Source organism: Macrotis lagotis, chromosome 6 (genome assembly GCF_037893015.1).
Source record: "Macrotis lagotis isolate mMagLag1 chromosome 6, bilby.v1.9.chrom.fasta, whole genome shotgun sequence".
Lineage (NCBI taxonomy): Eukaryota > Metazoa > Chordata > Mammalia > Peramelemorphia > Peramelidae > Macrotis > Macrotis lagotis.
The window spans coordinates 177,312,557-177,323,898 of record NC_133663.1 but is presented as its reverse complement, the minus strand read 5'-3'; the positions used below and the strand labels follow the sequence as shown (position 1 = coordinate 177,323,898).

The 11,342-nt window shown below is 33.0% G+C and overlaps 1 pseudogene; it reads left to right on the top strand.

Annotated features, from left to right (window-relative positions):
• The first annotated feature begins 2,539 nt into the window (after positions 1–2,539).
• Positions 2,540–2,963, top strand: LOC141491930 (biogenesis of lysosome-related organelles complex 1 subunit 1 pseudogene; annotated as a pseudogene).
• Positions 2,964–11,342: the final 8,379 nt, after the last annotated feature.

Sequence of the window (11,342 nt, the reverse complement as noted above, 5' to 3'; positions counted from 1 at the left end):
AAAAATTGTAAGTAAATTCATAAGAGAAATAAAAAGTAACTAAATAAAAATAAATATAAAAAATAAGAATGTAAATAAATAAAAATATAATAAATATAAATAAAAATAAAGAGTAAATAAATAAAAATAAGAAATGAAAAAATCTCCAGGGATTTAATAAAAAAAGTTCAAAAGAAGGTGGCTTAGCTTTGCCAGATCTAAAATTATATTATAAAGCATCAGTCATCAAAATTGTCTGGTATTAGCTAAGAAATAGTGGTGGATCAATGGAATAGATTAGGTGCAGTAGCAGGAAATGATTATAGTAATCTGTTGTTTGATAAACCCCAAAAGTATAGCTATTTGGGAAAAAAAAAACCTCTCTCTTCAATAAAAACTGTTGGGAAAATTGGAAGCTAGTATGGCAGAAACTTGGATTAGACCAACACCTCACACCCTATACCAAGATAAGTTCAAAATGGATACAAGATTTAGATATAAAAAATATATTATAAGCAAACTAGGAGATCAAGGAAAGTTTACCTGTCAGATCTATGGAAAGGGAAGTAAGTTTATTGCCAAGGAAGAGATGGAGAACATCATTAAAAACAAACTAGATAATTTTGATTTCATTAAACTAAAAAGCTTTTGCACAGGCAAAACCACTGTAACCAAGATCAAAAGAAATGTAGTAAATTGGGAAACAATTTTTACAAATAGTATTTCTGACAAAGGACTCATTTAAAAATATACAGAGGACTGAGTCAAATTTAAAAAAAAATAAGCCATTCCCCAATTGACAAATGGACAAAGGATATGCAGTGGCAATTTACAGATGAGGAAATCAAAGCAATCCATAGTCATATGAAAAATTGCTCTAAATCACTACTTATTAGAGAAATGCAAATAAAAGTATCTGAGGTACCACCTCACACCTGTCTGACTGGCCAATATAACCAGAAAGGACAATGATCAATGGAAGGGAGTGGGAAATCTGGGACACTAATACATGTTTGGTAGAGCTGTGAACTCATCCAACCTTTCTGGAGAGCAATTTGGGGCAACAAAAATGTGCATAACCTTTGATCTAGCAATACCACTACTGGGTCTATACCCTGAAGAGATTATGAAAAAAGGGTAAAAACATCACTTGCAACAAAAATATTCATAGCAGCCCTATTTGTAAAGACAAAGAATTGGAAATTGAGTGAATGTCCATCAATTGGGGAATGGCTTAGCAAACTGTGGTATATATATATATATTATATATATATATAATATATATATAATATATATATATGTGTGTGTGTGTGTGTGTGTGTGTGTGTGTGTGTGTGTGTGTGTGTGATGGAACACTATTGTTCTATTAGAAACCATGAGGCATAGGAATTCAGGGATGCCTGGAAGGATTTGCATGAACTGATGCTGAGCGAGATGAGCAGAACCAGAAGAACATTGTGCATCATAACAGCAACATGGGGGTGATGATCAACCTTAATGGACTTGCTCATTTCATAATTGCAATAATGAGGGACAATTTCAGGGTATCTGCTTTGGAGAATACCATCTGTATCCAGAGGAAGAATTGTGGAGTTTGAACAAAGACCAAATATTTTTACCTTTATTTTTAAAAAACCGTTATCATTTTATGTAATTTTTCTCTCTTATACTTTTATTTTTCTTCCTTAAGGATATAATCTCTCTCTCATCACATTCAATTTAGATCAACGTATAACAAGGAAATAATGTAAAGACTAAGAGAATGCCTTCCATGGGAGGTGGGAGGAGGGAAGTGAGATTAGGGGGAAAATTGTGAAATTAAAAATAAATAAATAAATTAAAAAAACCAGCAAATGAAGCATTCCATAAAACCTGAAACCAACAGAAGGCGCTGTTACTATTTTCTAGGTGGTGGTGGTGATCATTTTAACAGATTCTAAGCAAAAACAGAAATCAATAAACTTTATGTGTCTTTTATGACAAGGAAAACATACTCTGGAGAGCATGACTGAAGCTACAGTTACAGGAATTATAAATTCCCTTATAATAGACAAGATGTTACTGAATCATTTCATTCAGAAGACCTACTGCCATACAAATCCTACAGTAGTATCCATGGACATCAGTGAAGTGTCTAGAAATAACTATTTATATGTTTCTGGAAAAGATTAAAAAAATTAGACAGGAAAGAAGTCACAAAGTAGCTATTCCAGTTAGTGGAGAGGATGTGGAATACTAAACAAGCAAAGCATTCAGAGGATCTATTTACAAAAAACCTATGGAAAATAAACGCGGAAAAAATAAGCCATCACATGCAAAAAAAGTCACTGGTGGACTTGAAAATAAACAGAACCCTTCCTCCAATAAACTGGACATTGAGCTATTTCGGTTTTTTGAAGAAATTCAGGAACCTAAGAGTGAACAAGAAGTTTGAAAGACAATTGTTGACGCGGACGCAGTGGCCGCAGCGCAGAGGCGGCGGCGGGCCCGGAGCCGGGCCCGGAGCCGGGCCCGGAGCCCGGCCCGGAGCCCGGCCCGGAGCCCGGCCCGGAGCCCGGCCATGGTGTCCCGCCTGCTGAAGGAGCACCAGGCGAAGCAGAACGAGCGCAAGGAGTTGCAGGAGAAGAGGAGGCGAGAAGCTATCTCTGCGGCGACCTGTCTGACAGAAGCCTTGGTGGACCACCTCAATGTCGGCGTGGCCCAGGCCTATGTCAATCAGAGGAAGCTAGACCATGAGGTGAAGACTCTACAAGTCGAGGCTGCACAATTTGCCAAGCAGACAGGCCAGTGGATTGGCATGGTGGAAAACTTCAACCAAGCACTCAAGGAAATCGGAGATGTGGAGAATTGGGCTCGGAGCATTGAACTGGACATGAGAACAATCGCCACAGCTCTGGAATATGTCTACAAGGGGCAGCTGCAGCCTGCCTCCTCTTAGTTTCTTCCTTTCTCCTCTGCATCTACTCACTTGGCAGCTCGGTCGCTGAGCTCGCTGGCATCTCCTCTGCCTCACTTATCCTCAGCTAAGCGGGAAAGGGGAGGTCAACACAATTTTCAATAAAGTATGGGTGTCTGGAAAAAAAAAAGAAAGACAATTGTTAAGGAATTTAAACCCCTTCAGGAACAGTGTAGTTTATAGCATCAAGAAGGCCCCTGAAAGAAAATAGTGAAAAATAAGGAGAGAAATTTATAAATATTTATAACTTTGAACATGAATGGGAGGTTTATAGCAACTCTCATAGTGGTGGCAAAGAACTGAAAATTTCAGGGATCCCCATTAATTAGAGAATGACTTTCCCGCATCCCTTCCAACATTGATCATTCTCCTTTCTGGTCATATTGGCCAGTCTGAGAGGTGTGAGGTGGTATCTCAGAAATACTTTTATTTGCATTTCTCTAATAAGTAGTGATTTAGAGCACTTTTTCATATGACTTGGGATAGTTTTGATTTCCTCATCTGTGAATTGCCTTTGCATATCCTTTGACCATTTGTCAATTGGGTAATGGCTTGTTTTGTTAAAAAAAAATTGACTCAGTTCTCTGTATATTTTAGAAATGAGTCCTTTGTCAGAAATACTAGTTGTAGTTTTACAGTAAAAATCTAAAGTTTAGTGAAGAAAAGAAAGATAGATTTTGTTGAAGGATACTTTAAAAATTTGGATTATATTATACATTCACTTTTCTCCAAAAAGATTTAAATATCCAATTAATTTTCTGATGAAAATATGTTATTGGTATAGATTAGAACTACAAATTCAAAACTAAAATTATGCCAAACAGTATAAATATATTTTATTGACCTTAAATTAATGGGTAGTCAGTAATAAGAACTTGAAGTTATATAGAGTTTAATTGTTCAAAAAGATGTCATAAATATTTGTGCAATTTAAAAATATAATTTCTAATTTATGCAATAAAAGAAGCATTTTCATAAAATAATGTAATAAAAATATTGTCCTTGCAAATTTATTATATAAAACTAGTCATTCCTTTTGTTTTTTAGGATTTTGCAAGGCAAATGGGGTTAAGTGGCTTGCCCAAGGCCACACAGCTAGGTAATTATTAAGTGTCTGAGGCCGGATTTCAACCCAGGTACTCCTGACTCCAGGGCTGGTTCTTTATCCACTGCGGCACCTAGCTGCCCCTAGCCATTCCTTTTAAATATAAAATGAGGATATCATGTAAATTTCTGTTTTACTTTTGTTCTTTCCTCCCCTCACCCCACCCTAAAGATGGTTTCTATTAGATACAAATGAGTAAATATGTATATACACACATTTATGAAAAATTTTTCTGTACATCTATTTATCAGTTTTTCTCTGCATGCAGCTAGTGTTTTCCTTCCTATGTCCTTTATAGTTAATTTGGGTATTTATAATAGTCAAAATGATTTATTTTGCTCACAGTTCATAAAACAATATTGCTATTACTGTCTTCAGTGTTCTCTTGATTCTGTTCATTTTACTCTTCACCATTTCAAATAAGTCTTTCCATGCCTTTCTAAGATCACTGAACTCATCATTTCGTATAATATAGCAGTATTCCATCACAACCATATGCCACAACTCATTTAGTCATTCTCTAATTGGTGGGGATCCCTGCAATTTTCAGTTCTTTGCCACCACTATGAGAACTTCTATAAACCTTCCATTCACATTCAAAGGTATAAATAATATTTATAAATTTCCCTCCTTATTTTTAGTATTTTCTTTCAGGAGCCTCTATTTTTACTCTATCCTTATAACCTTATCTTCTTCCCCCACTATGCCATTTCCAACCCACCCAGTCCTCCAAGAGTTCCCCCACCCTCCCAATCCCAATTTATATACTCCTCTATTTGTGTAATTTGTTCATATACACTTTGTGTTTCACAGTCCCTAGCACAATAATCAGTAAATGTTTATTTTTCTACTTGTTATATCTTTTTATTGCTATTCCTAAATTTTACATATTTCTCACCCCAAACTAGTAGAAATCTTTCATATCAATTTTGTATGAAGAAAATATACTCAGAATTTTATTGTTCATTCTTTTCCTATTTCATTTTTATACTTATATTTTATTTCTGTATCTATGTCTTTCATTTATCAGAATATGTTACAGATATAAAATATCTCAACTAAAAATATACATACTTTCCTTTGGACCCATGTCCTCATATAGTTACATCTAATTTTTTCCCTCTGAAAATGCATTTTATTCTGATGACCTATTGAACTGATTCTATGCCATGTCTTTGGTTGTTACCCAGAAGCGAATAAAAAACTTTTTAAATTAGGTATAAATGGGTAGGTATCTTAAATGACAAAACAAAAGCTCCTATTAAGGTCAATGGGGACTGCTGAATGTTTTTAAGTAGCAGAGTGATAAGGTCACATCTTTCTACTAGAAAGATTCTTTTGGCAGAATTGTGGAAGATTTTTTTAAAATTAAATTTCCCTTGAAGATAAAAGAGAATTGTTATAGGGAAAGACAAGTTAGGAGGCTATAACAATGGTACACTCAAACAATGATGAAGGTCTGAACTTGAGTGGTGGCCATTGGGAGAAAAGAGTAAAAAAAGGTAGATATAAGAGAAGATGAGGACAGATTTGACAAGACTTGATAATTTGTAACATGTGGGTATTAGAAAAGGGAAAAAGGTCAGAGATAATAAGTTTTGAGGTCTGAAGAGAATGTGAAGATTTGTTGACTTAGGGAGTAAAATTGTCACACTGTTTCCTGCTTCCTCCATCTGCTCTCCTCTCCTAGGAGGACTGTTCCTTTTTTTTCCTCAAACTAACATAAATCAAATTTCTTTGCTGCTCTGAAGTCCAAGTTCCCTTACTTCAGTGGATTTATACTACTATAAAGAGATTGCTTTGAGTTGACCTAATTGAATTGCTCATCAAGGGTGAAATTACTCCACCATGCAATTTCAAGTTTAAACAATGCTCCTTAACCTTCATGAAGCAGATTTTTTTTCATTAAATATTTCCTTTAATGGGGTCCTTTCATTGTCCTCTCTTCTCAAAAGTTACATGTGTCCTTTTCACTTATTTTTCTTTCTTTCTTTTCATCCTTCATTTATATAAGGAAGAAAATAGGCATTGATTAAATCTCTATTATGTGCCAAACATTAGCACTTTACAGATTTCTCATTTGATCCTCACAGCAACCCTGTGAAGGTGCTAATAATATTCCTATTTTATAACTGAGGAAACTGAGGCAAAAAGAAGGTAAGTGATTTGCTCAGGGTTACACAGCTAGCAAGTAGTTAGGCAAGATTGGATTTCTTTGTTTAGGGTAATGGAATAAAAGATTCTCCTAACAGATCATGTCAGAGAGTGTGCAAACAGTTTTATCACTAGTTTTCTTTCATCTTTTCCATTTGAGAAAATAGAACCTTATGGCAAAATGTTTAATAATAATAAATAGTGCAATTGAGTTTTCAACCATAATTTAGGTGAGAGTTGTCCTAGGGGAGTCAGATGAAAGAGAAGTTTAAAAAGCAGATAGCATTTTAACCAGGACATCTTTTATCTTCTTTTATATTGTGATTGATGAGAAGTTGAATGAAAAAGAAGTGTTGGAAAGAGTTGTATCCTGTATGAGTTAGAGTTATTTAATTAAATCTCTAGCTGAGGTCCATTGTTTGTCATTCATTCTCAAAGACCATATCATCAAGGAGGTGATGTCATGACAAACATGTGAATTGAATTTGAGTGTGTGTGTGTGGGGGGGGGTGGGGGATGCTGTACTAAGTCACCAGCCTCACCTTTTCCTCTGGAGTCATCTGGAACAATTGGATTTCTTTGTGATACTTATTTGCCTTTTATTTTTCCCCTCTAATTTTTGTTATTCTTTCCTTTATTCAGTTCATTTTCTGATTTTTTTTTTTAGGTAATGAGTTTTCAGGTAATTACTTATCTTGCTGTATATTCAAAATTTGAGGATTTTAGGAGTTCAGCTTGAGCCAATTTGTGAATCATAGAACAACAGATACAAACCTAACTCAAATGTAGGCTACAATAATATGTATATAGTGATTTTCTATGATATGACCCTGCCTGGGATATTGTGGTGAGTTCTGGAATTATGGTTTCAGGATTATGCAGAAAAATACTTAAATGTGTCATGAGAAAATCTATAGTATTTGAAAGACTTAAATTATGTCATTCCAGGATAAATAGAGGAAACTAGAAATATTTAGTCTGGAGAAGCAAAAACTTATATTGAGTATGATAATTATCTTCTAATATTTCAAGTATTGTCATAGGGAATAAGCATTAGCCTTGCTGTGTGCCTCCAGAGGGAAAAATTAGGAATCACACATGGAAGTTTCGGGGAGACTGATTTAGATTTGATATATATGAAAATGGCCCAAAACAATTAGAGCCTTCCTAAAATTGAGTAATCTGATGTATGTATATATATATATATATATATATATATATATAATATATGTATATATATGTCAAAATGGGTATAAGATTTGCACACAAAGGATGATGTTGCAAACAAATTAAGAGAGCATGAAATTGTTTATCTGCCAAATTTATGAATAAAGGAAGAATTTGGAACCGAGGAAGATATATATAGTATTGCATAATATAAAATAGATAATTTTAATTACATAAAAAAGTTTTTGCATATACACAAGCACAAAATTACAAGGCAAGTAGAAAGCTGGGAAACATTTTTTACTACAAGTATCTTTGATAAAGACCTCATTTCACAAATATAAAGAGAACTGAGCCAAATTTATAAAAAAAAAAAAGATTATTTACTAGTTGGTAAATGGTCAAAGGATACTTACCAGCAGTTTTCAGACAAAGAAATCAAAGCTAATCTGAAATCATAGGAAAAAATCTTCTAAATCACTATTAATCAGAGGAATGCAATTTAAAACCACTTTGAGGTAAAATCTCGCATCTTAATATGACAGCAAAAGGAAACTGAGAGAGGCTGGATGGAATGTGGGAAGACAGGGACACTAATGCACTGCTAGTGGAGTTGTGAAATAATTCAACAATTCTGCAGAGCAATTTGGAATTATAAAAATAGGGTGATAAATCTACACATACCCTTTGATCCAGCAATACACCTACTAGGTCAATAACCTAAAGACAAGGAAAAACAAGGAAAGGACCTATTTAATGTAAAAAAATCTTTATAAAACTCATATTATTTTGACTTAAAGACTGGAAATAGGGATGCCCATCAATTGGGGAATAACTAAACAAACTGTGATATATGATTGTTATTAAATAGTTTTGTGATATAAGAAATGACAAGTAGGATGATTTCAGAAAAAACTTTGAAAGACTTATATGGATGTACTATGAAAAGAAAAGAACCAGGAGTATATTTCACACAGGAACAACAATAATTGATGAACTCTGAGCTATGCTCAACAATGCCCAAGATAATCCCAAAGGATTAATGATGAAGCATATTATCTGCTTTCAGAGCAAAAAAAAAATACTGACTGAATACAAACTGAAGTATGTTATTATTCCCTTTCTTTCTTTCACTTTTTTCTTTTATTCATGTCTTCTTATATAAAATGATAAATATGAAAATATTTTACATAATTGAATATGTATAACCTATATCTCATTACTATTTCAGGAAGAGATAGGAGAGAGAGAAAAAGGGAGTCATAGAATTTGGAACTCAAAACTTTAAAAAACTGTTAAAAAACTAGAAAAAAATAAAAAGTTATATATGTAAATATAAAAAAGTTAAGTAAATTATCACATTTCCCTATTACTGATATTCTTTCAAAGGAAAATAATTTACAAGGATACTATAAAGTAGTATATCTGTCAGTGTGCTTTGCTTTTTATTGGTCTTGGTTAGATTAACTTTGAAATTTTTTCAACCTTTGATTCTGTGATTATGAGGAACATCTTCAATAAATGATTAAATAATCTGAAGGCAACTTTAGTCAATGTATGTTTTTGAGCAATGGAGATATTCCTTTTCTCTTATTGTTGGAAAAGAAGGGTTTTGATTAGTTTAAAGATTTTTTAAGTTAACTGTCATTTAACTTAATAATTAAACTTCCCACAAGGATTTAAATTGTAAACTTTTTAATTCTAATAAAGAATAAATGACTATGTAATTTATTACAATTGGACAAGTATTGATTACCTTTCACAGTTTATTATGAATTATTGAAACACACTTATATAGTGTTAATCCTCCATATTTTGTCTTTGTGCTGACCTTCTAAAAATTCATAGTTTTGTCTATATTAAAATTAGTGCCTTTCATCTCTAACAAATTAACTATTTCTATTCCTTATACCTATTCATTAGTGTTTCAAGATTTTGAATAACATTACTGGGGTTCTTCACATTGCAGAAGTGAAGGAATATAAGAAAGCAAATTCACAATAGAATTGAAATATATTCTCTTACCTAATCTCAGGAATGAGAACTTTGGGGGTTCTTGTTTCATCACAGTAGCTATCTAAGTATCTTGATGGAAACAGTTGCCATAGTTACTACTGTAGACCATCAGATAAAAGACTCAGGAGGAAGCAAAACAAGCAGAGAATCCTTTTTGCTTCTATCTCATTCTTACTATGTTCATTCTGTTGCTGCATAATGTTCATTTGGTATTGCTTTACATGTTTAGAAATAAACAAAATTTCATTGTAATAATTCTTTCAAGAACCATTTTTTCATCTAATCAGCAATATTCAATGAGTGTTAACCATGTATACAGAACTGTAGTAGGCACGGTTATAAGTTAGAAAATCAGAAAATTTTGCCCTTTTTCTTAAGACATTTCTTTTTTTTTAGGTTTTTGCAAGGCAGATGGGGTTAAGTGGCTTTACCAAGGCCACACAGCTAGGTAATTATTAAGTGTCTGAGACTGGATTTGAACCCAGGTACTCCTGACTCCAGAGACGGTGCTTGATGTATTGCACCACCTAGCCGCCCCTCTTAAGACATTTCTAATCTAATGGAATAACGTAGAGAAAATTGTATAAATGTGGGAAAAATCTCAAATATGAAAGCAATTATATCAGGAAATAGTTATATATGTATTATTTCAGGCAGGAAGATAAAGAAAGTTTTGGAAATTTGTTGGAGTCATGAAATCTTTGTGAATAACTAGATAAATTAACTTTAGAAATAATTTCAGATTATGACAAATTCATATTGTATGGTCAGAAATGAAACATTTATCTTTTTATATATTCCTTATTAGTAACTTATTGTTGTTATTATTAAAAAGTATTACCTTCTTAGCTATGACCTATAAATCAGAAATATAGCAACATATACTTTTTGAATACTTTTATTAAATGTTGAATTATTCATCTTCAACAGGGAATTAGATCCATATTGGCTAGTAAAGATCAGAGAAAGGATTTTAGCCTAGAGATCTTTAAGTATCCAGATTTTCACCCCACTATACCATGTTATTCACATCATTTTTTCTTTAAATTTAGTAACCCCAAAGGGTCTAGGCAAAAGTAAATGGTGTGGTTTGACCCCTTTGGAAGTCCAGTAAAGTCTATAGTTTATCATCAGAATAATGTTTTAAAAATACTTTCAAATGCATAAAATAAAATATAAAGAACTATAAAAAGTGAACTATTAACACTGAAATGGAGTTATCAAAATATGTTTTTAGAAAGTCCAGAGACCCCAGGTTTAGAACTCTTTCATGTAGAAAATAAACTATTGATCTATATCAACAGAGAACATGTATAGTCATATGTGTGCTCATATAGAGTATGTGACGTTTAGTAAGTATTAACAAGTACATACATTCTGTGGAAAATTTTTGGCTTATTAAAAATACTATTTTTTAAATCATGAATTTCTTCTTAACATAAATCCCAAAATACAAGTAATTTAGACCTTTATGTAAATTGGATGGAATTATATTATCTTATCCTGGGTCTTGTCTAACCTATATTGACATGAACTTCCTAACTCCTAACAGAGAGACAGAAAGACAGACAAATACAGACACAGATGTAAAGACAGAGTTAGAGAGAGAAATAGACATAGAGAATAATGCTTGCTACTTTTCCATCAGAAAGAGTTTGAAGTGAATGTTTTAAAAAAAATTTGTCTGCTATCCAATTCTGAACCAACAAAGAATGTCTCCCAAAGAAAAGCTGTAAAGCAATGTTTATCTTTGCCTATCTGTATTTCAGGAGTAGAACAATCTTCTACTATGATCACCAAGGAAAGAAGACAATATTCCCAGACAGAAATTACTTAGAAGTCTTTGTGTCCTAATTGTCCACATACTTCTTCTTCCCTAGTCATGTCACAGATTCCTAATCAAATTCTTTAGTCTTACTATCTATTCCTTGAGGGTAAATACTACACTTTTACTTTCTACTTTCT